This window comes from Symphalangus syndactylus, chromosome 3, assembly GCF_028878055.3.
Source record: "Symphalangus syndactylus isolate Jambi chromosome 3, NHGRI_mSymSyn1-v2.1_pri, whole genome shotgun sequence".
NCBI lineage: Eukaryota > Metazoa > Chordata > Mammalia > Primates > Hylobatidae > Symphalangus > Symphalangus syndactylus.
In genome coordinates, this window is record NC_072425.2 from 54228925 (window position 1) to 54253715 (window position 24791).

At 38.6% G+C, this 24791-nt stretch overlaps 1 long non-coding RNA gene across 4 annotated transcripts; it reads left to right on the forward strand.

Annotated features, from left to right (window-relative positions):
• The first annotated feature begins 1357 nt into the window (after positions 1-1357).
• Positions 1358-22839, forward strand: LOC129479229 (uncharacterized). Of its 4 annotated transcripts, none has more exons than XR_010120221.1 (5): positions 1358-1399; positions 4639-4807; positions 6844-7200; positions 9872-9989; positions 21753-22839. It is a non-coding gene; the product is annotated as an uncharacterized lncRNA (long non-coding RNA). The 4 variants fall into 4 exon arrangements; XR_010120222.1 differs by lacking the exon at positions 21753-22839 and adding an exon at positions 10461-10964; XR_010120220.1 differs by lacking the exons at positions 1358-1399; positions 4639-4807 and having other exon boundaries at positions 6021-7200.
• Positions 22840-24791: the final 1952 nt, after the last annotated feature.

Consider the following 24791-nt stretch of genomic DNA (forward strand, 5'->3'; position numbering starts at 1 on the left):
GAAAAGCACGCTGTCATCAAGAATTTTATTCCTGGTATTTGACTTCCTGATAAAGCATACTTTATCAATTTGCATTTGTAACTCTCCTGATTACAGTGATCTACCTATACAGGAAAATACGCAAATTTAGATTTTATTTAAAATGTTAAGTATAAGAATAAATTACCAAATAACATTGTTAGATTCTGAGTAGTGATTTTGTTTCAGAACTTGTTTTGAAAAAACAGAATAAAACCATAAATTAGGCAAACATTTTCCAAAAATACGTCGATAAAGAGAGATGTCAAATATCTATTGAACTTACAAGCTGTGAAGACATGATTTTGTCGGAGACATTTGAACCAGAGAAACTCTATTTTGAATAGGAGCTCGGTAAAATAAGGCTGAGACCTATGGGGCTGCATTCCCAGAAGGTTAAGGCATTCTAAGTCACAGGATGAGATAGGAGCACAAGATATAGGTCATAAAGACCTTGCTGATGAAGCAGGTCGCAGTAAAGAAGCCGGCTAACCCCCACCAAAATCAAGATGGTGATGAGTGTGAGCTCTTGTCCTCACTGCTACATTCCCACTAGCATCGTGACAGTTTACAAATGCCATGGCAATGCCACGAAGTTACCCTATACGGTCTAAACATGGGAGGCATGAATAATCCACCCCCTGTTTAGGATATAATAAGAAATAACCGTAAAAATGGGCAATGCAGCCCTCAGGGCTGCTCTTTCTATGGAGTAGCGATTCTTTTATTCTTTTGCTTTCCTAATAAAGTTGCTTTCACTTTACTGTATGGACTTGCCCTGAATTCTTTCTTGTGTGAGATCCAGAAACCCTCTCTTGGGGTCTGGACCAGGACCCCTTTCCTGTAACAATTTAACAAAAATAATAATGTAACTAAAATATTGAAGGCATTTTTGGATCAGAAAGAAAATATTTCATTGCTTCTTAGGTAAAACTAATGTAAAAAATTAATGTAAAATATGGCAAACTATATAATACTGGAGAAAAGTTATCATATTAGCTGTATGAATGATTATTAATACTAAATGGAAATAAATTCCAAAAAGATAATTGTTTTATTTTTCAACAAGTAACTTTCATGCTTCAAAAAAATTTTGAGGTGGGGAAAGATTTAAATACAACTTTATAATGTACTGCAGTTTAGTAAATTTGCATTGTAAGTGAAGAAAAAGAAACACTTCAGGTGTTAATGAAGGTTTACTGCTTGCATATGTCAAATTTGTAAGGGATGAAAAGCCACAGAAGAAATGTTACTTTCAAAATTACTGACAATGAATATAGACACATTTCCATTGCCTGAAACTCTTAAAATTTATTAAAAGAGTGCATTTCTCAGAGTTATTGCCTCTGCTGCAGATGGAAGAGCAGCCATGGAGAATGAGGTGAGTGGATTGCAGGAGGACTTTAAAATACTGCACCAGGTTTTTAAGCAATTGCTTATCTTATGCTCATCAACATGTAGGTGTCAAGAATCCTAGTGAAAGGTCACAGGAATCTCCAGCCTTGCTAGTGCACCCAGTAGCATGGAAAATGCACCTCCGAATGACAGATTATTTTATGAACTTGAAGTGACAATGAAGACGTATTTGGATGTCTTATTCTGTGTAGCAAAGGAAGTAGCTCTGCTAAGGAGAATGTTTAAAAAATGGATCTTGGCTGGGCGCAGTGGCTCATGCCTGTAATCCCAACACTTTGGGAGGCCGAGATGGGCGGATCACGAGGTCAAGAGATCGAAACCATCCTGGCCAATATGGTGAAACCTCGTCTCTACTAAAAATAAAGATGGCAGGCGCCTGTAGTTCCAGCTACTCAGGAGGCTGAGGCAGGAGAATCGCTTGAATTGGGAGGTGAAAGTTGCAGTGAGTCAAAAAAGCACCACTGCACTCCAGCCTGGAGACAGAGTGAGACTCCATTTCAAAAAAAAAAAAAGATCTTATTCACTTTTTGTTGCTTTTGAATAACTTTTAAATTTGTTCTAAAAATTATATGTTAAAGCTGAATTATTGAGAAAATATGGGACATGTTTCTCAGGCATATTTAAAATGTTAAATAGATCCTTCCCAAGTTCTAAGGAAATTAGATAATTCAAACAGGACTATCAATATGTGTATTGTACATAACCTTGTTCACTGAGAATTGCATGAAGATACACTTAATGGTTTTTATTTGGAAATATATTGGTTATAATATTACTTAAAATGTATAATAATTGATTTAAATATTTCTATTAGGTTAATACACTAGACCTGATTATTAATTCATTTAAAATGGCCAAAGAACGTGTTAATGATTTACAGGAAGTTAAATAAGTGACTTTGAGACCAAAATATCTTTCAACTAGTATAGTTAGAAAAGATTTTGCATTTAAGATCTTCACACCTACTCATTTGGAAAGAAGCTAAATTACTTATTTAGCCCTATTTCCAACTCTGTATTTTGCTAAAGATGGTTTCAGTGCAGTAGGGAGGCTACTAAAAAAAGTGATGGAACCAATTGCATGAGCTGAGAGAAGATTTGAGACTTCTTTTAACAAATGGAGAGTCAAGCGTTACCAAGCTACTGGGAACACATGAAACATAGGGATATTGGTGAATTCCATCAATGCAGCTTGCTTTAAAGGTTTTCACATTATTTCTGTCATGTATATGTAATAGAGATACACACAGCTGTATAGCACAACAATAACAAATACATGTTTTGAAAAGTGAGTAGTGGATTAGGTTAAAAGTTGTGCTACTTGTCAGTCCTTCTCTGACTTGTCCTCCATGTCTTTCGCACCATCTTTCCATATTCTCTTGTTTAACTATTTCTCTGTCCTGTATTCCCTGTTACTCATTGAAGGATATGGGCCCCAAAATATAAGCACCAAGCAGGATAAATAAAAATAACACATCTAGGCCTATCTTAGTCAAACTGCAGAAAATCAAAGACAAAATCTTGAAGGAAAAATGCATATTATATATAGTGAAACAAGAATAAGAATTACAGCAGAGTTCTCATCAAGGTCCATGCAAGCATGAATAGAGTAGAATGAACCACACAAAGGTTTGAAATCTTTTTTTCAGCAGCCTGAAATTCTACATCCTAGAATTCTATATTCTAGATTCTATATCCAAAAAGTAATTTTGTTTTCAAAAGTGAAAGAGAGAGTGTCATCAGCAATATGGTGGAAGAGGAAGTCCCCACTCCTAGTCCCCTCACAGAAACACCAACTTAGCAACTACCTATAGATGGGAATGCCTTTGTGAGAATCCAGGAGCCCAGTAGAAAGGCAGTAGCATGCCAGTGGAGCCCAAAAACGGCATCGAGTAGGGTAAGATAAGCAGATTTACTTTGTCTGTGTTGCCTCTCCCCCAGGATGACACAGCCACACACTAAGAAAGACTCCCTTGACCCTTGATTTATCAAGTGGGAGAAAGAGAGACTAAGGCCTATGTTCAATTCTGCTAGCATTTGGGGGCACTAACTAAGAGGCGCAACTCTGACTTGCCTCATGTGAAACACTGGGTGAATTGGCATGACTAGAGTGTGGGCTTAGCTACAAATGAGGAAAAAGGCAAGGACTCATAGGACTGCAGGTCTTAGCAGTCACCCTGCACCACCATTAGCAGCCTTACGCATACAGGACCTTCTCTAAAGGCCTTGCTAGACTGAGGAGACAACCTAACCAACCCAAACTGACCATGGAGTATGGAAAGTGGGGAAAAGTAGGTTTACAGTGGAGAAATCTGACAAACACTTTGTTGGACAGGTCAACATCAACAGTATGTCATGTTGATAGCATGTATTCTTGATATGATGTATTGAGAATAGCAATTTACCTCCGTGGTTTTCCTTTAAAAACTTCATAACCCCAGTCTAATTATTTTAAAAATGAGATAAATTACAATCGAGAGATATTTTCCAAAATATCTGACTAGTATTCCTCAAAACTGTCAAGGTTATCAAAAACAAAGAAAGTCTAAGAAATTACCATAGCCAAGCAGGGCCTAAGGAGATAGGACAACTGCATGTAACATGAAATTTATTTTATTTTATTTATCTATTTATTTTTGAGACAGAGTCTTGCATTGTCACTCTGGCTGGAGTGCAGTAGCGCGATCCTGGCTCACTGCAACCTCTGCCTCCCAGGTTCAAGCGATTCTCCTGCCTTAGCCTCTCAAGTAGCTGGGATTACAGGCACCTGCCACCATGCCTAGCTAATTTTTTGTATTTTTAGTAGAGACGGGGTTTCACCATGTTGGCCAGGCTTGTCTCGAACTCCTGACCTTCTGATTCACCCTCATCGGTCTCCCAAAGTGCTGGGATTACAGGCATGAGCCACTGCGCCTGGCCGTTAACATGCAGTTTTTGAATGGAATTCTGGAACAAAAAAGGTGAATTAGATGAAAAAGTAAAGAAAGCTGAATATAGTATAAACTTTAGTTAATAATCACAAATCAGCATTGTTTCATTAGTTGTGAGAAACCGACCTTTCTAATGGAAGATATCAACAACAGTAAACTGGGCATGGGGTATTTCCTATCAGTGATGGCCAGGTTATTCAGTTAAACACTAACCTGCTTCTTCTGTGAAGGTAGTTTGTAAATGTGGTCAATATCTACAATCTGTTGACTTTAAGCAAAGAAGATTATGGTAGGACTTATTCAATCAATTGGAAGGCCTTAAAAGCAACGCTGATATTTTCCTGAAAATATTTGCATCGAGACTGCAGCATAAATTCCTGCCTGGGAGTATCCAGCCTACTTATCTGCAGTACAGATTTTGGACTTGCCAGTCCCCACAATAAGGTGAGCCAATGACTTCAAATAAATCTCTTTATAGATAGACAGACAGATGATGACAGCTGATAGATAGAGATAGATAGGTAGATAGATAAATAATACTGATTCAGTTTTTCTGAAGAAGCCTGATTGGTACACTATCTTCATAACTTTTCTATAAATCCCAAACTATTGTAAAACAAAAAGTATATTTTAAAAATTTATCATTAAAAATAATATTTACAAAATCTTATTGATTACCATTAAGATATTAACTCTAAGCATTTAAAAATAATTAGAAAGAATTAAACATTTTATCTTTCCGAGTAGCCAACTGTAACATAACAAAAGGTTCTCTTTATTCAAAATTCCAAGTAATAAATACAGAAGAAATAATGGAATTAGAAAGCCACACTTTGCAAAGACTGGTTGATGTAAAAATTTATATTGGAAAGATCAGGCTGATACCATCTAAATGTTCTCTTTAATCTTAGCATAATTAGAAGGGATAATATAAATTTAAAATTTTCATAATGCAATAGGAAATCTATAACATCACCTGTGAAGTGTTGTTGAAAAATACTGACTTAAATGAACTTTAACTCTGAGTTTCACCACCAGTTTATAGGACACACATCAAGAAAGAGAAACATGTAAAATAGTGCCACAAAAAAGCACTGAACCAAATGCACATGCGAGCAATGAACAGCATGAATGATTCAGATTCTCCTCCAATCTCCCAAAAAAGGGAGCAGAAAAAAACTAAACAGATAGAACAAACACGATTTATGGATATTGCTTGAATTCTAATTTAAACAATTTCACTGTGAAATACATTAATACAATAATCGGAGAAATTTTAGTATGACCTATGTTTTAAGTGATATGAAGGAATATTTTTATTTTATTTTATTTTGAGACGCAGTTTCGCTTTTGTTATTCCAGCTGGAGTGCCGTGGGGTGATCTTGGCTCACTGTAACCTCCGCCTCCCAGGTTCAAGTGATTCTCCTGCCTCAGCCTCCTGAGTAGCTGGGATTACAGGGGCCTGCCATCATGCCTGGCTAATTTTTAGTATTTTCAATAAAAACGGTGATTCACCATGTTGGCCAGGCTAGTTTCCAACTTCCGACATCAGGTTATCTGCCCACCTCAGCCTCCCAAAGTGCTGGGATTACAAGCGTGAGCCACCGCGCCTGGCTGGAATATTTTAATTTTGATATGATAATGGATGGCACGGTAAATATGTAAAAGAAGCATCTGTTGGCAGTGCATGATGAAGTATTCACAGTTGAAATGGCATGATGTCTAGGATTTTCTCTGGAATATTTTACAATGTCATCAAATAGAATTGGGGAGATGAGTGAAACAAAACCATTGAGAGCTGATAATTGCTGGAGATGGTTAATGGATGCAAGGGGGTTATTATACCATAATATCTGCTTTTGGTATGTTTGGAATTTTCTATAAATAAGACATGCAAAAATAGTTTCTAAAAATACGTTTGAATTCTGACGTTATGTTTTCTAGAAAAACAAAATGTAAAATATCCTTAGTATTTATAAAATTAATATTGTGACAGGTTACTTTTCTAAAATGGCAACTTTATGGCCAGGAGCAGTGGCTCATGCCTGTAATCTCAGTACTGTGGGAAGATCGCTTGAGCCCAGGAGTTTGAGACCAGCCTGTGCAACAAAGTGAGACTCTGTCTCTACTAAAAATAATAATAATAATAAAATAAAAAATAATAAAATGGCAACTTTTTCTAAAAACATTTGTTTGATGGAAATAACATGAAATAAGATTACACAGCTCTAAAATAAATAAAGTAAATAATATAAAAAATAGAAAAACAAAGGATAAAAAGAACAAAGGAAAGAAGGAGAGGAATGAAAAAGAGAAAGGAAAGAAAATCATTGGTTGATACGTTTTTATGTTTAAAAAATATTTATTCCAGTACTGTTCAATGTCTATTTAAAATTTCTTAATAATCATTATTTTTGCCTAGAAACATCATGGTACAAGACTCTTACAAAGCTATGGTTTAATTTATTATCTTGTTAAGCACTTTTACTGTAGAACAGGCACATTGTTTGATGCTAAGAAGAACAATATTGTGTACCACACTATAATCAAGGTTGCAGAAATACCTTCAAATCTTCAAAAAAGTAGTTACCACAACTTTGACCAAGACCTGAATCGAAAGAAGGATGCTGAAATTTAACACAAGATGTGTAAGGACCAAGATTCTTCACTCTTTGGAGGAAAAGAAAGACAGCCCAGTCATTATGTAGAGGATCTATATTCATCTGTGCTCTGAGAGTCAATGCATTAACAGGAGTTCTGTGGTCATGGAGATCCTCTGAAAATTAAAATGACAAAGAAACAGAGGGGAAAATTAAGATTTCAACAGGACAGAAAGGTACTTGTTAATTTGTTACCAATATGATTAAGTATTAATACATTATATTTTCAAATGCAATTTTTTATTTTTATATTTGCCGTGAATTTTAGTATTGGTGTTTAAATATATTTCAGTATAAAATATTATCCTTAATTTTTCTGCTTTTTTGATTCTGTTGCAATTCTCTTCATTGCCTTTTTTCTTCAACATAACTTTAAACACTATACTTTACCTCTTCTTTGTGATTTACTAACTTACTACTTGACAGGGACTCTCTGCTTGATCACATTTCAGTCTGGCTCCTCTGAGTCCTCTTTTCAACCAGGCCTCATCCTTAGCCCTTTCCATGGCCTGCTCAGTCCAGCTTTAGCAAAGAATCCTCCTAAGCTAGTTTATCCATAAGCACCATCCCACCGTTGATATCCAATCAAGCTCCTCTACTTTTATCACCTTTGCTACTCAACTGCATTCCTCTTATTAATTTTCCATCTTCTCCCTCTGCTTACTGCTTACTGTCTATGGATCCCCACTTGCCCTCATTGTATTTGGAGTTGAGTGTAACCTCTCTCCTATTGCAACTCTCTCCCGCCCTGCTGTAATAGTCTTGAATGAAATATTTCTTACCATTTTGTAAAATGTCAGAATGATTTGTCCTTAACACACTGTGAATAATAATTGACTCTGCTACAAATTATTTAAAAATTAGCAATCTAGTCTCACATGGAAATCCTTTGTTGAATCATTCCAATTTGATTACCTATATTTTAATTGCATTAGTCATTGTTCTCCAAATACAAAGAATCAATTACATATATATATATATATATAAAAAATGTGCGTGTGTGTGTGTGTGTGCCTTACTCTGTTTTATGCTGCTATAATAGAATGCCACAGAGTGGGTAATTTATAAATAACAGAAATTTATTCTCTTACAATTCTGGAGGCTTGAAAGTCCAAGATCAAGGCAGGTTAGGTCTATTCTCTTTGCTTCCATGATGGTGCCTTGAATGCTATGTCCTCTGGAGGGGACAAACAATATGTCCTCACATGGCAGAAGAGCAAAGGAGAAAGCAGCAACTCCCACAAGCCCTTTTTATAGCAGCATTAATCCACTCTTGAGGGTGGATCCCCCATGGCCTAATCAACTCCCATTAGGATCTACCTCCCAACACTGTTGCACTGGGGATTGAGTTTCCAACACATGAGTTTGGAAAGAAAAAAAAAGTGTTCAGCCATTCAAAGCAGCAATATATGTATGTGTATACTGCTTTGTGTGGGTGACAGGAATTTATTATGAGGAGTTGCTTCACATAATTAGGAAGCTGAGAAGTCCCTTAAACTCCTGTCTGCAAGCTACAGAACCAAAAAAGTCAATGACGTAATTCAGTCTGAGTTTGAAAGCCTGAGAACCAGAGAAACAGATGATGTACATCCCAATCTGAAGACAAGAGAAAATGAGATGAGATGCATCATCTCAAGTAGTCACATAGGAAAAAAGGAGCAAATTTCTCCTTTCTTCACCTATCTTAGTCTCTGTTGCTGTAAGGGAGTACCCTGAGGTTGGGTAATTTATAAAGAAAAGCAGTTTATTTGGCTCATAGTTCTGCAGTCTGTACAATAAGCGTGGCAGCGGCATCTACTATTGGTGACGACCTCAAGTTGCCCCCACTCATGGCAGAAGGGGATGGGGAGCCTGTATGTGCAGAGATCACATGGCAAGAGAGGAAGCATGAGAGTGCAGGGAGGTGCCAGTTTCTGTTTATCAACCAGCTCTTGTGGTAGCTAACAGAGCCAGAACTCACTCACCTGCAAGGAAGGGCATTAACCAACTCATGAGGGGTCCACCCCTATCATTTCCCACTGGGCCCTGCCTCCATTATTGGTGATTAAATTTCAACATGAGGTTTGGAGGGTCAAATACCCAAACTAGAGCATCACGTTTTATTATTTTTAGGCCCTCAATGAGTTGGATGATGCACAACCACTTTGGAGAGGGCATGCTACTTTACACAGTCCACTGATTCAAATGCTAATTTAACTTGGAAACACCCTCACAGACACCCCCAGAAACATGTTTAATCTGGAAACCCCATGGCCCACTCAAGTTGATATATAAAATTAACTATCAAATTAATCTTAGTTTTTTTTTTTTCTGGAGACTTGCAGTGCCTTTACGGAATAAATGTAAATATATATTGTTTTGATTTGTATACCTAAGAAGTTATCCAGCATCCTTAAATAAGAAAAATAACACATACATAATTTCTTCCATTTTGTTGTGTTTTTGATTCATATGTTATAACTTTTACAATTGTCAGTAAAAGCTATGAAAGACTAAAATGGGCAAAAAAAAAAAAAAAGCTTAGTCAATTTCCTATCCAGCTCATCCATCTGGGTTATCATTGCCTTTCATGGTCTTTGAGCTATTTTGCAACTTGGTAGGTAGTAGAAAACTGATGATAATGCAAACATCTTATCCATAGAAATGCAAATTAATTCTAGGTTGCTTATTGCCCTGTGGATGGAGCTGTTGATTATTGCCCTGTGGATAGAGCTGCTTTACATCTATTTGTAAATTGATTTCAGAATTCTTTATTTCCTATATGTTGTTAGTTTTATTTTTGATTGTTTTTGTGTTTTTGTTTGTTTGTTTGTTTGTTTTGAGACAAATTCTCACTCTGTCACCCAGGCTGGAATGTGGTGGGGCGATCATAGCTTACTGCAGCTTTGAACTCCTGGGCTCAAGCAATCCTCCCACTTTGGCCACCCATGTAGCTGGGACCACTCGCATGTGCCACCACGCCCAGGTAATTTTTTTTTTTTTTTTTTTGATAGAGACAGGGTCTCACTATGTTGCCCAGGCTGGTGTGAACTCCCAGGCTCAAGCAGTCCTCACACCTTGGCCTCCCAAAGTGCTAAGATTACAAGAGCCAATGATCTTGGCTCATTGGTCATTTTTTGAATTGTCTTTTGAACTGGTTGTAATATTTTATAAGTTCTCTCATTAACTTTTTAAGTTAAATAAAATATTTGACATATGTTCACTTTGTATTTGTATCATAGTCATCCATTTCCTTTTCCAAAAAATGATCCTGTAACACAATGTTGAGACACAATGTTGAGATTTAGAACATTTACCTTTTGAATCATGTTTTCCATAGTTTAGTCATTCTTCTACGTGTACAAGTGTTCAACACCTTACACCAGAACATTTTTCCATGCTTCCAGGTTGAATTGCTGCTTGGCTAAATTCTGTTGTCTGGTTCTTTTTCTAAAAGTGTTCTTGGGTGTCATGCTTGCTGAGGTTCTTCGTATTTGTGGTCCATCCATTCTCTTCACCCTTGAACGATGATGTGAGGAGGGACATCTCTCGCTCCACTTTCCCTCAGGACTGTCTTTTCCTGGCATCAGATGCTGCTCTGGAGAAATCTGAGGCCAATTTATTTTTCCTCTTTTTAAGTAACTTGCTTTGTCTGCTGGTGGTGTGAAGAATTCCCTTTTTCATTAAAATTCACTAACAAATGGAATATGTTTCAATGCTGGGCATTTTATATCAATTTTCCTGGAACTAAGTATGCCTTTGTGACCCACAAAGAACTGTGACCCATAGTTCTTTCTTTATTTCTGGAAAATTCCATTTCATTAAAACTTTGAATAAAAATTTTGCTTTCCTTTTAAGAATTATTTATTACAAAGGCATGTATTATCTTAGTGTTAGATTACCTATTTGTTCTCCATGATGTATTCTCTTTCCTTTGTTTTAATAAAGTTGTTTTTTACTCAACATTCATGGTGCTTATTTAAAACCATTTTTCTATATCTGTAATTTACTTTTAAGCTGTTCTGACTTTTTCCTTTACTATTTCTGTTTCTTCCCTTTCTTCAGTAGTATATAAACTTTATTTGGAATTTTCTGATCACCACAATCTCTGTCTTTAGCTACATTTAATACCCTATGTTTGAGCTTATTTAAACATAAACTCATTATTTACATATTCTTCTGCATAGAGTAAAATATTAGTGGCTTTTTATTTCCCCTTCATCTTTTTTTTTTTTTTTTGAGACAGCCCAGACTGCAGTGCAGTGACACAATCTCAGCTCACTACAGCCTCCATCTCCTGGATTCAAGTGATTCTCCTGCCTCAGCCTCCTGAGTAGGTGGGACTGCAGGCACATGCCACCATGCCTAGCTAATTTTTGTATTTTTAGTAGAGACAGGGTCTTACCATGTTGGCCAGGCTAGTCTTGAACTCCTGACCTCAAACCATCTGCCCGCTTCAGCCTCCCAAAGTGCTGGGATTCTGTAATCCCAGGCGTGAGCCACCACACCAAGCCTCCTTCATCTTTTGCTTGCCAATTCCCTTCCTTTCTTTCCTTTTTTCACTCTCCCATCTTCCAGTCCCTGTCTTTCTCTCTCCTCTTGTTCAGGTATTGATTGCTGCATAAATACCATGATTTGAAAGTGGATGACCCTGTCCAAAACTTCCATTTTATTTATTTATTTATTATTGTTATTTATTTATTTATTTAATTTTTTGAGACAGGGTCTCACTCTGTCTGTCACCCAGGGTGAGTGCAGTAGCATGATCAGAACTCACTGCAGCCTCCACCTCCCAGGCTCAAGTTACACTCCCACCTCATGTGGCACCATGCCCGGCTAATATTTTAATTTTGTAAAGACGGGGTTTCACTTTGTTGCCCAGGCTGGTCTCCAATTCTTGGGCTCAAGTAATCCTCCTGTCTCGGCCTCCCAAAGGGCTGAGATTACAGGAGTGAGCCACCGCACCCAGCCTAAGAACTTCTATTTGTACTAATGTGGTGTGGATTGATTCTCCTTGACTTAAAAACCACATTTGCAGAATTATAAATAATGAAAGAAATCTAACATGACTGACTCCATCTTGCATCTAACATCATGGGTGATTTTTTTTTTTCGCTTATTCTAGCCCAGAGGCCAAGATAACCATTAGAGAAATTTATAGTTCAACTTAGAGGCAAGGGAAACTGATCCCACTCCTTGTGAGGAGATTGAAGCTACATTCTTAAGATAAGGTTAGAATTATGGTAAGGCCTGAGCTTTGCTGAAGAATAGGCAGAATTAATCAATGATCTGCCATCGTGGAGCACGATGGCTCCTAAAAGTTGCCAACTGCCCCAGAATCACGTAACTGGGGGTTGCAAGATTTATAACTTCCCCAAATACTCCTAGAGATAATATAACTATCAAGAACCCTAAAGAACTGGTCTTTGAGATGTTTTTCAGATTTGGCATTCAGGCAGACTAAGAGAGGCCCCCTGGTCCTGAGACCCCCTCCCAGGACTGACTCAGCTGCAAGAAGACGGTGTTAGATGCTCCTATGATTTTATCAGTTGTTCCAGTTCCCCAGCCCCCTGGCCCACCAAAGTACCCTCTAAAAACCCTAGACTCTGAATTCTTAGGGAGATGAATTAGAGAAGTTTCTCCCCGTCTCCTCGCTTGGCTGGCCCTGTGATTATTAAACTGTTTCTTTGCTGCAATATTGGTTCTCATTGGTTCTTTTGGGGCAAGGGGCAAGAAGAATCCCTCTGGCTGTAACAGCTTCCTTCTCAGACTGCATGGACTTGCTCCACGTGCCCTGTACAGTGAGGTGGTCATTGCGTGTTCAGGTCTGATATTCCGGGTGGGGAGGTATAGGCTCAGAGAGGACAACAAGCAGCCACAACAGGCAGTCCTAGACTTGGCCTGTCCTCTGCAGTTCTCTTGAGTACCTTTAAGTCAAGGAAGCATATCTTGTTGCAAGTTGTCCTGGAATCCAGCAGTCAACATTAACCTGATTTGACTTTTTTTTTTTTTTTTTTTTTTAGATGGAGTTTTGCTCTTGTTGCCCAGGCTGGAGTGCAATGGTGCGATCTTGGCTCACTGCAACCTCCACTTCCCAGGTTCAAGCAATTCTCCTGCCTCAGCCTCCTGAGTAGCTGGGACTACAGGCATGCGTCACCACACCTGGCTAATTTTGTATTTTTAGTAGAGACGGGGCTTCTCCATGTTGGTCTGGCTGGTCTCAAACTCCCCACCTCAGCAATCCACCTGCCTTGGCCTCCCAAAGTGCTGGGATTACAAGTGTGAGCCACCACACCCAGCCCAACCTGATTTGACATTTTACCTTCTTTGGGGTTATGTCCTGCTTCCTGGTTAGGAACTTGTACCTGCAGCCTCCCTCCGGCTGAATGGACTGATCCCTGCCCTCACCTGACTGTTCCATCCCCACACCTATTGCGCCTCCTGGAAGCAGAAATGGCTTTGATGGAAGGTGACTGGGCCCCTGTGAGAGGACTCCACAAGGCCTTTCTGAGATGTTCTGTGTGTGTGTATTTCTTGCCTACAATCTATTCCCCTAATTTTTAATTTATTACTCAAGACAAGTAGGCCTTTTTGTTCCTTTTTTCCCCTGTTTTCTCCCTTGAGGAAGTCACCAGTATAGACTCCCTGAGGGCTGTGTTTTGGTTTTGTGGTTGTCGTTTCTATAGAATGAGGAGTGTGGAAAAGGTCACACGCACCCCTCTCCTGTTACTTCTCCCAGTCCAGGGATCACACGAGCTGGTCAGGACCCATCTTAGCTCTTTCCAAACACGGCCAGGAACACAAAGAGAAGAGCTATGTGGAGCTGCACCATGCTGTGTTTTGAATATTTTTAGATAATTCGTTGTTCTGCTTAATGGTGAGCCACCTATTCATCAAACAATTCATTTTAAATATGTGCTGGTGTCCTTTCTCCTGCCTTCTTTCGCTGCCTCTTCTTTCCTCTCATTTCCATTATAGCTCATTCTCTGTTCATGTTGTGAGGTTCTAGGATAGGAAGGCTTTCATGTGCAACCTCACTTTACCAATTTAAGTGTGAAATCACACAATGCTTCCTGGAATTCTTCAGGCTGCAAGGCCGGATGGCAATTTAAATACAGTTACCAAAGTTAAAATCCACACAACAGTTCTGCTCCTCCATGTGGCCCAAAGGTACTTTCAAAAAGCTGATAGTGAGCATGTTTATTTCTAACCATCCCTGAAGAAGCAGCAATAGCTTTGAAGTGTCAGTTTTAGATTTTTATAATGCACTTTTAACAAAAGCAAATATTCAGGGTCACCTGAATGTGGAAAAGTTGAGTTTGAGCAAAACTGGCATGGCTGTACTGGATGGACCTCAGCATGACCAGGGCACATTTCAGCTCAAATGCCCTGTGCCAAAAACACATTCTGCCAAGGACCACCATCTCTTCCCACAACTGTGAGTGGATTTATGTCATCACAAGAGGTGCAAAAACGTGTGGCGAGGTAAGTGGATTGGGATGTCTTTGGCTGCCTGAGCAAGAGGGCAGCTTTCCTGCCTTTGGAAGAATAGAGAAAACACAGCAGAATAATTAAGAGCATGAGACTTTGGTTCCAACATACAGTGGCTTCTCCTTCCCTAAATTGCCCTTATTTTGTAGTAAGTTATAACATTTTTATTTTCTACCACCTTATTACTTCATTATGTGAACCAAAAATAAAATCCTAAAGCCAACCATCTGAATGGACCTGTCCTTTCAGCCAGGGTATTCCAAAGTTAACCTGAAAAACTGGTTCAGGCCATAACGGGAAGTGGGGTTCGGGCATGCCTTATTATACTCTCCTCCCTTTTGGAATTCAGGAAAAGCCAGCCACCATTTAACATCAACACACACCTTAAGTCTGATAAGAAACATTTACAATCTATTCTCTCTGAAGCCTGCTATGTGGAGGCTTCATCTGCATGAAAAAACTTTGGTCTCCACAACCCCTTACTGCAATTAGGACAGTTATTCCTTTCTATTGATAATAACTCTTTCAACGAGTTGAAATTTTTAAATATACCTATGACCTAGAAGCACTCCCCAGACAACACATCAAGTTTTCCTGCCTTTCCAGACCAAGCCAATGTATATCTTACTTGTAATGATTGATGTCCCATGCCTTCCTAAAAGGTATAAAACTAGGCTGTGCCCCGAACACCTTGGGCACATGCTCTCAGGATCTCCTGAGGGCTGTATCACAGGCATTGGTCACTCATATTTGGCTCAGAATAAATCTCTTCAAATATTTTACAGAGATTGACTCTTTGTTGACAATTACATACATGATGCTACTATGTATCATATACTTCTTATGTGCCAGGCCCTATATTAGATGTTTTATCAACACAATTTCATGTCATTTTCACAACAACCCTACAAATAAATACCATGTATTTGATTGTGAGACACAGAGGCACCAAGTGGTTATGTCACTTGTCTAGGTTCACTTGGCTAGTGTGGGGGCCTGGATCCAAGCCTAGGCAGGCTGACTTCAGAGACAACCTCACTCTAGACTACATTCCTAGAAAAGTCATAGCTCTTAGCACATGGAACACACTGGAACCTGAAAGATCCAGCATGGCAAGCCTTCAGCTTCATGGGAATGAGCCCATCACAGTTTCTCTGAGACTACAAAATGGCACCATCCTATCCACATTGCAGGGTTGAGCTGTGAATTCCAGAGAATCTCTGTGGGGTATCTGTGCCCAGCCCTCATAAATTGTTGATTATTCATGGACTCTGTGTAGGATTTACATCACCTACATTTAAAAAAAATACATGAATCCCCGAAGAAACAATTCTCACACATATTTTCCAGATGTGGAACAACTGAAGAGGGACAATTGCAATAAATATAGTCAGCAGAAAATATTTTAATATATATTTCAGAATAATGCTGGAAGATAAATGGTATTCAAAATATAAAGGATACATTAACATTTTCAAATGGTATGATCTAAACTTGAATTATCCATCCACAGCTTTGGTAATTACTTTAGCAAATTGCAGCCCTTTCCTCTGACCAAATTTCCAGCTAGGGAGAGCAGGAGGCCTGGTGCCTGAGGAAATGAGTTATTTATAGGGACCTGTGAAAGTGAACTTCAGCTGTTCCTGCCTCTGTGCAGATGAGAGAAGGTGGCACTTGGGTTTCAGTCCTGTAGACCTCACCTATTGACATTCTTCTTAGTCAATGAGAAAAGAAAATTCAGCTATCTTGACCACAAAGAACAAAAATGGAGTGGTCTAGTATGGGATGAATTTTGTCATCCCAAAAGATATTAAAATTCTCACCTCCAGCACCTGTGAATGTGACCTTATTGAGAAATGGTCTTTTCAGATGATCAAGTCAAGCTGAGGTCCTATGGGTGGGCCCTAATCCAGTATGACCAGTATCTTTATAAAAAGGGAACTTGGACTCAGAAATAGACATGCACACAGGAGATGTGCAGATGAAGACAGAAGTTTGCAAGCCAAGGAACACCAAAAGTGGCCAGCAAAACACCAGAAGATGGGAAAGAGGCCTGGAGCAGTTTCTCCCTCATAGCCTCGCAAGGAACCAACACTTCGGACACCTTGCCTTCAGACCTCTGGCCTCCAAAATTGTAAGAGAATCCATTTTTGTTGTGGAAGTCATCCAATTTGTGGTGCTTTTCTACATGAGCTGCAGGAGATTAACATGCAGGCTTTGGCAATGAGCTAAATTCTCCTTCTTGCACACTGCAGAGGTCAATGCACTGAAATGCTTGCAGTGCTGGGTCTTTCAGATTCCAGTGTGTTCCATGTGCACTAAAATGCTGTGTCAGATTCTGAACTTCAAAAGACTTAGTTTGGAAGAGTTTCAAATGGAGATATGAAAACATAGCTGAAGGGCATAGGCTAGAAGAGCTGGAGTGAGGACAGACTGAGGACGGCAGTATTATTGTATTCTTGAACAGTTGAGAAGCTAGTGCTAGCTAGTTAGGAAGGAATTAGAACTAGAGAAGCCAAGGAAATGTCTCTAAGTCTCCATTTCCAGAGATTCCTCATGGATTCAACTCAACCAAATTTATTCCCCATGTGCAAGACCATCAAAGGTTGAAAGAGAAAGAAGCTGCACAGTTAAAGTACGCATTTGAGAAAGACAAAGAAATGCATTAAGAAAAACTTGGGGCTGGGCGCGGTGGCTCATGCCTGTAATCCCAGCACTTTGGGAGGCTGAGACAGGTAAGTCACTTGAGATCGGGAGTGTGAGACCAGCCTGACCAACATAGAGAAACCCTATGTCTACTAAAAATATAAAATTTAGCTGGGCGTGGTGGTGCATGGCCAGAATCCCAGCTACTCTGGAGGCTGAGGCAGGAGAATCACTTGAACCTGGGAGGCGGAGGTTGTGGTCAGCCGAGATTGGACCATTGCACTCCAGCCTGGGCAACAAGAGTGAAACTCTGTCTCAAAAAAAAAAAAAAAAAGAAAAGAAAAAAGAAAAAAAGAAAAGAAAGAAAAAGAAAAACTTGTAGAAAATTGTGGCAGAGGGGCAGAAAGATAACCTTTTCTGATAATGTTGAATTATTCATAGGTTTTGGCATATTCTCCCTGAAAATTCAATGCAACTTTAAAAACTGCAGAAATTATTATCCACATTCAATCAAAAAACCTGTTACAAGGAAAGTAAGAGTGTGGGTATGAACCTACAAGGAGATATCTTGCAAGTGGGAGGACTTGTAGAGAAAAGTTTGAATGATACTGACAAATCAAAGGACATCAATAAAGCATGAAAGCCAATTCCTGCAGGGAAAGAAAGAAGAAAACTAGCCTTATTAAGATTAACCAGGCCCATATATAGAATGATTATTTAACTCTCGGGATAGAAAGGAATATACGATAATAGGATAATAATATAATAGCAAGAAAGATATGAATTATCTTATCTAAAAGAAAACTGATGCTCAGAGATCTTAAGTGATTTGCTTCAGGTCACAAAACTAGTGCAATTCAAAATCCAAAAATGAACACCAGTAAGTCTAACTTTAAAAGCAAGGATTTTGGACTATGAGAAAATCACTGGAAAGAACATGACTTCCACTTTTGAGTCAATAATTTACATTGCATTGAAAGCTTTGTCATTTCTGTCTGGAATATCCTTGTATCTACACATTCTGAAATCCACTTTTTTAATAAGAAAAATGAACTGTGTAAAAATAAAGTTTGAAATAAAGACTGACTCAAAGTCATTGAGTTCAAAGGTATTTCTTGGAAAAATAAATCTACTCCCATCTGGGTCCTGCACCATCTGCTTCTTAGCTATGGTCCAGGACATCAGATAACCAATGGTTTAAAGTTGTTGCCAAATCCAGTGAATTTTAAAGGACATTTTAATCAGAAATAGGCTTCCAAACAGCTGTCATATATTGTCAATGTGATTAGAAGCTGGCAGGCAAGAGAATGTCTTGAAAATTGACAGAAAAACAACCTCAAGTAGAATAATATCAGTGCCACAAAATGGTTGTGACTTGGAGGCTGGCCAGGCGCAAGTGCCTATGTTATGATAAAAACTCTAGAACTGGTAGTCACCTCTCTTTATAAAATTGCCAATAAGTTTATAATAAAATATTGTTTTCAAGGGCATTGCAATATTTTAATGAATTGGCCAAGAGAACAAATTATTGAGGAAATTGAATAGTCTGATAGAGAATTTTGCTGAGTTTTATTCTCATGTGTGCAACTGACTTTCAGCCTTATAGTTGGAGTGGGATTTTCTTTTTTCTTTTTTTCAACTTTTATTTTAGATTCAGGGGTATATGTGCAGGTTTCTTTTTTGTTTGTTTGTTTTATCAACTTTTATTTCAAGTTCTGGGGTACATGTGCAGGATGTAAATGTTTGTTCATAGGTAAATGTGTGCCATGGTGATTTGCTGCACAGATCAACGTATCACCCATGTATTAAGCCCAGCATGCATTAGCTGTTCTTCCTAATGCTCTCCCTCTCCCCAACCCCTGACAGGCCCCACTGTGTGTTGTTCCCCTCCCTGTGTCCATGTGTTCTCATAGTTCAACTCTCACTTATAAGTGAGAACATGTGCTGTTTGGTTTTCTGTTCCTGCATTAGTTTGCTGAGGATACTGGCTTCCAGCACCACCCATGTCCCTGCAAAAGACACAATCTTGTTCCTTTTTATGGCTGCATAGCATTCTATGGTGTATATGTACCACATTTTCTTTATCCAGTCTACCGTTGATGGGCATTCGGGTTGATTCCACAGCTTTGCTATTGTGGATAGTGGTGCAATGAACATACACATGCATGTATCTTTACAATAGAATGATTTATATTCCTTTGGGTATAAACCCAGTAACGGAATTGCTGTGTCAAATGGTAATTCTGCTTCTAGATCTTTGAGTAATTGCCACACTGTCTTCCACAATTGTTGAATTAATTTACATTCCCACCAAAAGTGTAGATGTCTTCCTTTTTCTCAGCAACCTTGTCAGCATCTGTTGTTTCTTGAATTTTTTAATAATTGCCATTCTAACTGGCATGAGATGGTATCTCATTGTGGTTTTGATTTGCATTTCTCTAATGATCAGTGATGTTGAGCTTTTTTTCATATGTTTGTTGGCTGCATGAATGTCTTATTTTGAAAAGTGTCTGTTCATGTCCTTTGCCCACTTTTTAATGAGGTTGTTTGTTTTTTTCTTGTGAATTTGTTTAAGTTCCTTATAGGCTCTGGATATTAGGCCTTTGTCAGATGGATAGATTGCAAAAATGTTCTCCCATTCTCTAGGTTGTCTGTTCACTCTGATGATCATTTCTTTTGCTGTGCAGAAGGTCTTTGGTTTAGTTAGATACCATTTGTCAATTTTTGCTTTTGTTGCAATTGCTTTTGGTGTTTTGTGACAAAATATTTGCCTGTGCCTGTGTCCTGAATAGTATTGTCTAGATTTTCTTCTAGAGTTCTTACAGTTTCAGGTTTTACATTTAAGTCTTTAATCCATCTTGAGTTAAGTTTTGTGTAAGGTATAAGGAAGGGATCCAGTTTCAGTTTTCTGCATATGGCTAGCCAGTTCTCCCAGCACCATTTATTAAATAGGGAATCCTTTCCCCATTGCTTGTTTTTGTCAGGTTTGTTGAAGATCAGATGGTTGTAGGTGTGCAGTCTTATTTCTGAGTTCTCTATTCTGTTTCTTTTGTCTATGTGTCTGTTTTTGTACCAGTACCATGCTGTTTTGGTTACTGTAGCCTTGTAGAATAGATTGGAATCAAGTAGTTATCTCTTAATGAGCATCCAAGAACCAGGTACCTGCACACATCCTCGTCAACTGTCTTATCAACAATGGAAGGGACAGGCATCATTTATGACCTTCTCAATGTAGAAGAGATAACAGTCTCAGACATGAACAATTCGCAAAAGGACAAATATTACGAGAAAAATGGAAGAGAGTTATTTTGGAGGCAATGACGTTGTGTTCATGTGAGTTCTCAAAGTCACCAGCAGTGACAGTTCTGAAAAGTGGTTTAGGTACCAGTTCACAGATAGACTTTGTTTCCAGAAAAGCTGGTCTGATGTTGAAGTCTCAGCTGTAGGTGTGCAGTCTTAATTGTGCCAGGTGCACCATCTTGCAGAGTAAAGGACACATATCATTTTATTATGGAAATCACAGACACAAAAGCAGAGTGTAATGAGCTGCCATGTACACATCACCCAGCTTAACAATTATCAACTCATGGCTAACTCAAAGCACGATGATTTTATTTAAAGAAAAATCCGGGTGCTTCCCTCTCTCAACTTTTCCTGTGTATTAGTTTGCTCATATACAGTGACCAATATTTTTAGATTTAGGTTTAAGAGGGGGAAACTGCTGATTCAGCAAGGCAGAGGTTCCTAAATTGAGAGTTAAACTGATCATCTTTCCTAATAATAGGCTAATATGGGCAAAATATAAAGCATGTAACAACTATATACATTTGTCCAGATGTATTTTGATTGGATAAAAAAATTGAACGTTGTTTTTAGCAAGAAATAGTCTTTCTTGGGCCAGGCATGGTGGGTCATGCCTTTAATCTCAGCACTTTGAGAGGCCGAGGCGGATGGATCACATGAGGTGAGGAGTTCAAGACCTCCCTGGCCAACTGGAGAAACCCTGTCTCTACTAAAAATATAAAAATTAGCTGGGCATGGTGATGGGCACCTGCAATCCCAGCTACTCAGGTGGCTGAGGTAGTAGGATCGCTTGAACCCAGGAAGCAGAGGTTGTAGTGAGCTGGGATCACACCATTGCGCTCCAGCCTGGATGACAAAGTGAGACTCCGTCTCAAAAAAAAAAAAAGGCTTCCTTGTTATTTCTGCATTTAACGCTCTCTCATTATCTCCCTTCACACCATGGCCATGACTTGCTGAATGAGTCTGTCAGTTCATCAAGGTTCTTATACTAGAATGTTTAGGCATATCCAACAAACAAAACTGAGGGTCCTAGGTGGGGCACTGCCTCCTGGGGGCCATAGTGTTTCTTCAGAATGAATGCTTATCTCACGGGTGTCCACATTCCAAGCCAAATCCACTGTGCAGGCTGCGTTTGTCCTGCAAGTTGCTAATATGAGACCCTGCCTCACCTCAGTCTTCTCATTTATTACTCATCACAATTGTGCATGTATGCATTTTTGTTCCTATTTAACAGATATTCCAGTGGAATCTCAGCCTCAAATCTGATGACACAAATCACTTTTATTTCCTTATGTCCTTGTCACCTCAGGTATTTCCAAGATCGCAACCTAGAAATGGTGAGAAGCCTACCCAGGACCACACTGACAACACAGTCTTCAATGGTTCAGCCTCCTGCTGCCTCCAAGTGCCGGTGTTCCCAAATGCAGGGGGATTTCAGACTTTCAGCCTTTCATTTACGTCCAAGGCACAGATGCCAAGATGTCCCCACGTCTGTCTTCAGAGTCTAATTTGCAAATTGGCAGCTTCAGACCACTCTCGCTATCTGCATTGCTATATTTACACCTGAGCTGATGTGTACCCGAGGAAAGAGTGCTATGACCCAGTGCTTGGATGACTCGTCTAAAGCCATCCAGAGTCTAACTCCTGTGCATGGGGAGCCTTTCTGGGTCATCTTCTCATCTCTGCCTGGCCACTAATGCTTGCCTTCTAAGACTGTAGATGAAAAGGGTCAAACTGTGAAAAATATTTGAAAAGAATTCTTCCGAGCCAAATATAAGAGACCAATAGCCTGTGACACAGCTCTAGGAGATCATGAGAACATGTACCCAAGGTAATTGGTCTACAGTTTTGTTTATACATTTTAGCGAGACATAAGACATCAATCAATACAGGTGAGATGTACATTGATTCTGCTCAGAAAGGCAAGACAACTTGAAGTGGGGAGAGGGGTTTCCAGATCATAGGTAGATTCAAAAATTTTCTGGTTGGCAATTGGCTGAAAAAGTTCATCTAAAGACCTGGAATCAATAGAAAGGAATATCTGGATTAAAATAAAGGCTTCTAGAGACCAAGGTTTTGCCATATAGATAAAGCAAAATGAAACAAAAGTAAGAATTGAACTTGAGAGGCTTTGAATATGGAAGAGGCCCAAGCCCAGGAATACAGGAGGCCCCTGGAAGTAGGAAAAGGCGTGAAAATCATTTCTGCCCTAGAATCTCCAAAAGCCCTGCTGACACCTTGACCGATAAGAAATATAATAAATTTATTTCATTTTAAGTCACTGAGTTTGTGATGATTTGTTGCAGCACCAATAGGAAGCTAAAACATCCTGCCCCATCACCCCTCTTTGACTAGTCCACTTTTAACTCAATTGCTCCAGCAATAAAGATTTAAAAAAAGCAACAATAAATTCAATGAGGTGTTACATACATTTATGTAATCACAATAGCTTTTTCATATATTTGAAAAGTAATATATTTATATAAATGCATATGTGTAAGTGTGTCATAGGACAAACCATATGAAACTACAATTTATATAGGACAGGAATGGAATATTAGCAATATGGTATACTTCAATCTTACATATATGTGGTAGACAGCATTATTTCATGTATCAATAATGGCTGGTGCATACTTGGTTGTGAGGACAGCTGTTAGGTACTCTATAGCCCACCATAGTTTTGGCCCATACTTTTGTCCAGACTTTGGGAATCATCTCTCTAAGGATAAAGATAGCTAGAAGATAAATATATCTACAAACCTAAGTTTATAGTTCCTACTGCTTCTTTCTAGAGCATATAAGTGATCAACTTGACTGTGAGGGAAACAAAAAGCATGCTTTATGACAAGTGACACCACTCCTTAGCATGTCAATAGATTTGCCTTAAGGAGAAATGTTTTCTCTCAAATTAGTGCAACTGAATCTTAATGTTCCTATGCTGATATGTGTGTGCACATGTGAAGTCAGTGAATTGGAATCCACCTGCAGAAAGCCCAGAGTAAGCCTAAGGAAATGAACTTTTGGGAAAGTCAAAGCTTTCTCTAACAAGACATCTATGTGTTTAAATAAACCAGGGCAATTAGACAGTCCCAACCACTTTTATTTTCCCCTAACTCAACAGGAGAAAAAGAAAGCTAGTTAAGGGAGAAAAGAAGATGATGTGAGAGAGAAGGAAGAGAAAAAGGAGGAGGTGGAGGAAGAGGAGGAAAGGGAGAAAGGAACAAGACGAAGGAAAGGAGGGAGGGAAGGAGGGAGAGAGAGAAAACAGAGAGATCAAAGAAAAGAGAAGCTGTTAGTGTTGCACAGTTCACATTCCCTTCAGATATATTGTTCCTTTTGAAAATAGGCTTGTGATTCCCAGATAATAATATTTGATATTATTAAATCACTGATAATTATATATTAAATTATTTGTGTTGCTACTGCTATTGAACACGTGTTAGTTAACTAGTGCAACAGCTTAAAACTACAGTAAAAGCCATTGGATCGGACTGAGTTTACTTTTTAGCATTATCTGAGAAATGACTGATTTAGCTTTAGCAGTAAAGTATGTATCTAATTTGTCACTGTTAGATTCAGAAAAGCTGGGTTGTTCTGTGATTTATAATATAATAAAGGACTCTGTTTATCATTGACTTTTAAAACCCGAACTGATGTGCACCCAAGGAAAGTGTGATATGACCTGCTGCTTGACTCAGTTTCTTTAACAAATCAATTTCTTTGAAAAAGGATAGGAAATACACTGAATTAAAAAGGATCAATGGGATAAAGCAAAGAAAGTTTGTGGAATATTATTTGGTCCATATGTGAATAAACCAAACACAAAATACTTTTTTGATATGATTAGAGGTATTTTAATATGGTGTCATTGTTATGTTACTGAGAAATTATTATTAATCTTGTTAAGTGTTGTAAAGGCATTGAGACTATGTTAAAAAAGATGATTTTTATTTTGAATTATATGGTGAAGTATGGAAGTGAAATACAGGAAGTCTTGGTTTTGCTTTAAAGTACTTCAACAACAACGGTTAAAACAGAGATAAATGGAGCAAGTACAGCAAAATCTGGATTACTGTTGGGTCTGGACTTGTATGTTTGAAAATTTTTACCATGTCACAAATATAGCTTTTGAAATGATCCTGAAAAAAATACCATTACTCTAATTCCCATTTAAAAAAGAAAATTGTTTGTCCCAAGCATCCCCAGATGAGCTGTTGGATCTTTTCCCTGTCCCCTCAATCCCCTAATCTATACACATAAATCACAGCACATACTAGTAATCATGAATTTACTTCCTTCTCTCCCTAACCAGAGGGAGGATGCCTGGTGAAAGAGAGCATATAAG